This window comes from Nicotiana sylvestris, chromosome 8, assembly GCF_000393655.2.
Source record: "Nicotiana sylvestris chromosome 8, ASM39365v2, whole genome shotgun sequence".
NCBI classification, from domain to species: Eukaryota; Viridiplantae; Streptophyta; class Magnoliopsida; order Solanales; family Solanaceae; genus Nicotiana; species Nicotiana sylvestris.
Window position 1 is genome coordinate 103,975,301 of NC_091064.1, and position 5,443 is coordinate 103,980,743.

General features: G+C 35.7%; 1 long non-coding RNA gene across 1 annotated transcript; it reads right to left on the reverse strand.

The window, feature by feature from the left end:
- Positions 1 to 1,072: 1,072 nt before the first annotated feature.
- LOC138876537 (uncharacterized) lies at positions 1,073 to 4,570 on the reverse strand. Its single transcript, XR_011401858.1, has 3 exons — positions 4,485 to 4,570; positions 3,610 to 3,666; positions 1,073 to 1,361 (listed from the first exon to the last, which is right to left on the reverse strand). It is a non-coding gene; the product is annotated as an uncharacterized lncRNA (long non-coding RNA).
- Positions 4,571 to 5,443: the final 873 nt, after the last annotated feature.

The window sequence follows — 5,443 nt, forward strand, 5'->3', positions numbered from 1 at the left end:
TACTTCTGCTTGCAAAAATATCCTACTAGTAGCAGCACAACCCCAGAAAACGTGACACAAAAAATTGTAATTTATGTACAGAACATGTATATTTTCCAAGATATTATTTTCAAAAACTTCCCTAGAATTCGAGAGAGCTTCTAGTAGTTTAAATAAGATAGATAGGAACTCCCGAGAAAATTGGCTAGCACAGTAAAAAAGTGAGCTAATTTAAGCTCGTAAGATTTCTAATGGCATTAGAACTAAAAAGAAAAAGATTTGATTCTCAACTACTTTCATGTTAGAATCAGGACCAAAAAGAAGAATGTAAAAACAAAAACGAGACTAAAGAAGACATAGAAAAGATTCAAAATATAATTTAGGCCAAAAGTTAACTAAAGACTGTATAGAGCTACAGGTAAAAGCTTTATTATATTTCTCAATTAGGATAATGCGATACTATTCTGCACAACCAACCAAGATGTTTTAACTTTTATCTATTTATTACTCTTGAAATTGTTGCTCATAAAATTGAGATAAATGACAAGTAGCAAATAACCAAGACAAAAGGCTCTCTGCCTTATAGGAATATATAATTATTAATTTCTTGGCATAACCAAGAATGGAACTACTCACATAATGGTTGAGCTGCCAGAGGCAAATAACCTTAGCACTCATCATTATTCTTTTTCCTATTTTAAGTAAGGTCCAATTCTTGATATCGGAATATCTTATACATCATCTAATAAGTGCTAAATTGAACCATAATAATCTTCTAATCCACATATACACTCCATATGACGAAGAAGTTTTAAATAGGAAAAAAGATAACCAAAAATGAAACAGAAAAACCTCAATCAAACTAGATAACCATTTAAATACCATTCTCAATAGAATCTAATGCCTCCTTGTCATTGTCGTTCCTATTACCTCAACTTGTCATGACCCGGATTTTCCACCCTCGGGAGTCGTGATGGCGCCTACTCGTAGAAGCTAGGCAAGCCGCGAATATAAAAATTCTAACTCTTTCATTTTTAACCCTTTTTAACAATTTGAATTAACAGCTAATCAACATTTAAATATTAACGATAAATAAAACAAACGGAAGACTTAAACAGCTAAAAATAACCAAGCCAGTACTACAATGCCAAGATACTCCTCTACCCGGAATCTGGTGTCACAATATTCACGGACTATCTATGAGTGCTACATACAAATGTCTGAAAGAAGTACAATATACCTCTAAATCTAATGAAAATAAAGTACATAATAAAGTAGAAGAGAATGTCGGGCCTGCAGACGCCTGCAGGACTACCTCGGGATCTCTGGCTGGACTGAAGGCAGGCTCCCCAAGTGCTACTGTTCAAAAGCTGCTCCGGGATCTACACATAGTGCAGAGTATAACATCAGCACAACTGACCCCATGTGCTGGTAAGTGCCTGGCCTAACCCCGGCGAGGTAGTGACGAGGCTAGGACCAGACTCCAGATAAACCTGTGCAGTTATATAATATACAATGAAAAATAAATAGTAATAAAAAATTAACATGGGAGGGGGTACATGCCACGGGGAAAATATCAAATCCAGCAGAAACTTAAGAGAAATATGAGGGAACAATTCAAGATATACAACAAAACAATAATAACACTGTTGCGGCGTGCAACCCGATCCCTATCATTTAACACTGTTGCGGTGTGCAATCCGATCCATATAACATTGTTGCGACGTGCAACCCGTTCCATAATTAGTATTGTTGCGGCGTGCAACCCGCTTCATATAACATTGTTGCGGCATGCAACACGTTCCATATTTAGTATTGTTGCGGCGTACAACCCGGTACATATATTTATATACCTTCAGCAACAACCATACCAAGAGTCCCTGCAAGGGATCCACAATAAACTACACTATCCCGGCAAGGGATTCGACAGTAAAAGTAAATACGTCCCGGCAAGAAAGAAACAACTATAACCAATCTTAACCCAACTTCTACTCATCTTGGTTAACATCAATACTCAATCATAAGTAATTTCCACGAAAACAAACTTAATCCTTGCTCAATATCGAGAATCATTAATTAAAGCATCCATAATATCATTTAAGAACACAATAAATTGCAATTTAAGACTCACGCTCATGCTCGACACCAATGTATGCTTTTCCTTTTGAATTTGACTCCAAATCAATAGTATCTAGACATAATCGACTTAATAACATCAATAAATGCTAAACAATCCAATTCCAATGCTTAATTATAGCTTTCCCATCATTTTTCCCAAAAAGTCAAATTTTGACCCCGGGCCCGCTGGGTCAAAACACGAGGATCAGACCAAAACCCGATCATCCATTCACTCACGAGCCCGAATATATAATTTATTTTGAAATCCAACCCCAAAATGAGGTCAAATTTCCAAATAATCAAAAAGCCCTAACTCTACTCAAATCCCTAATTTTCTACCCTTAATCTCATGTTTTAGCCCTAGAAATCTAGTGGGTGTTGATAAAAATGGAAGAAAACGAGCTTAGGATTACATACCTATGAAGCTATGGTGAAGTTCCTCTTCAAAAATCGCCCAAGAAGTGTGGAGAAGATGAAATTGGTCTTCGCGTTCGCGACAGGCTCATCGCGTTCGTGATGAGTCAGGCTTGAGAGACCTTCGTGTTCGCGTAAGTGGGCTCGCAATCGCGGAGCACTAACTCCTCGAGCTCTAGCGTTCATGTCCAGGTGGTAGCGTTCGCGTAGGTATAATACCCCTCCCCCTGCCCAGGCTCATAAGCCATCGCATTCGCGTGTGCTGGGTTGCGTTCATGAAGGGTATCCCCCCTTAGCCTCGCGTTTGCGTCACCAACTTCGCTTTCACGAAGAAGAATTTTGGCACGTGGGAGATTTGCCTTCGCGTTCGCGAGTGTGCCCACGCGAACGCGAAGAGAAAAATCCCTGGGCACTGAACAGCAAAAACCTACAACTTTTTATGTGTTCAAAACCTTCCGAAACACATCCGAAACTCACCCGAGCCCTCGAAGCTCCAAACCAAACATTTGTACTATCTCAAAAACACCATATGAACTTATCAGTGCGATCAAATCGCCAAAATAACATCATAAACATCGAATTAAACCTCAAAATAAATGAAATATTTCAAAACTTTTTAAAACATCAAATTTTGTATTTAAGGTCCGAATCATGTCAAACGGATTTCGTTTCTTACCAAACTTCACAGAATTATCTTAAATCATATATAAGACCTGTACCAGGCGCCGGAACCAAAATACGGGCCCAATACCAACATGTTCTAATAAAAATTCATTTCCAAATCCTTTAAATAATTTTCTTTAAAAATTCATTTCTCTGGATTAAGAACTCGGAATTCGATTCCGGGCATACGCCCAAGTCCCATATTTTCGTACGGACCCTCCGGGACCGTCAAATCATGGGTCTAGGTCCATTTTTCCAAATCGTTGACCGAAATCAAAGTAATTCATTTTATAGTCACAATTTATTATTTTTCACAGATTTTCACAGATAGGCTTTCCAGCTACGCGCCCGGACTGCGCACACAAATCTAGGTGATGTTAAAAGAGGGCTTTAAGGCCCCAGAATACAGAATTGAATTTAAAAGCAAGTTATGACCTTTTGGGTCATCACACAACTTCTGATAATTTTGGCCCCAAGAATTGTCATCGTATTCTGTAGAAATGATGAGAAAGGTAAGATAAATAAATAAATAGTTAGATAAAAGATGAAAGCCCACTATAAGAAGAACAAGAAGGAAAACATTAACATGCTTTTCAGATTGATGAAACAGAACTAATTTGCATTCTTACCTACTGAAAATGTGGAATCACTTGGAATTATGATCAAATACAATAACCCAAAAGACTCAAAGGCAGTGCAACACAAAGATAAAGTGTGGGCAATTAGAATAGGAAAAGCATGCAATATCTGAGATTTAGTCACACCTTTAGAGATACTTTTAGACAATTTTCTAGCTCCTATCAACTCCACCTTGTTTGAATCACTTGGAAATGGACAAATGTTCACTATCAGACTATATGAAACGGTTAAAGATTAACAAATCATCTGAAATCAACATTTCTGCAAAAGCATTTGATCGAACACCTAAATTGCAAAATACACTTCCACATTATTAGTATGGGAAGTAAAATAACCATGAAAGCAAATCATCAAATCACACATATGAACGCAAAAATGTCGGATAGATTCAATACCACTGTGCAAAGAACAGTAGTCAGATTTCAATCGCCATAGTTGGCTAGCATTTAATATGCCGATAGTAAAATCACACATAAGATATCAGTTCGCATATTTCGTTCTCCATCAGGGACCTCAAGTCAATGGCTTCACGACTGCAAAAAAAGTTTAAGTTTTTTTTTGAAAGAAACACCTCTCAAGTCTCAATTCTTTGTGGATAGACTACCCCTCGTTTTTTTATAATGGGTATATAGAGAGGGGCGAGAGAGAAGATAGAGAGATGATGAAGTTACCTAGAATGGTGGCCGATTATGGTGAGATAAAGATGCGTTGGGCAGCAGGAACGATGATAGCCTTTACAGAGCCTACTTTTGAAATAATTTCGTGATATACAGAAAAGACCTAAAAATAATTGGTGGGAAGATTGATGTGGAAAATAATGGAGGGATAAATTTGAAACTTTCGCTTTGAATTAGAGGTTTGGTGGTCTTTTTTTTCTATTGCTGGTAAAAAGGTATATTTTCCTAGCCAATGCTAATTTGCCAGTACTTCTTCATTTGTATGAAAAATTTAGTGGCAATTAACTTATTGTCACTAAATAATTGCCACTAAAAGTACTTTTTGTTGTAGTGATAGAATTTTTAGGCATATTAATATGACTCTTCAACTTGTAGGAACTTGTTGTTAATTCTTGAATTTAAATAAAAAATATTTGAAAAGGTTTAAAGAAACAAAATACCCTTTTAGTCTTATATATTTATATTTAATAATAATAATAATTTCATAAAAAATGAAAAAGATTATTTAATAATAATAATTTTTAAAAGAAAAAGAAGGAAACCATTTGAAGTGACTTTATTAAGGGTGTGTTTTTTTCTTTTAGTAACTAACCCATTTGAATTTTTAAATGGCCGTCAGTTAGCTTAAACACACAACCTTAATTATATTTTGGCTATTCTCCAAACCAAATATTCTACTTCAGAGATTAAAGCAATAAGAAATTCTCACTTTTTGTCATTTAAGTTCTTGTGGTCAAAGAATCGAAGAGTACACCATTGATGTTAAATCAAAGTTGGTCATGGAAGTGCAACCACATTGGTAAAAAAACATAAACCAAGAGTATTATATATATAAAAAAAATATTAGGTAAGACATGATTATATTTAATATTTATATCTTATGTGATAAATTAATGTAATTAAAAAATATTTAACTAACTTAACTAAAATAGTTTCTATTGAAGATCCAGACG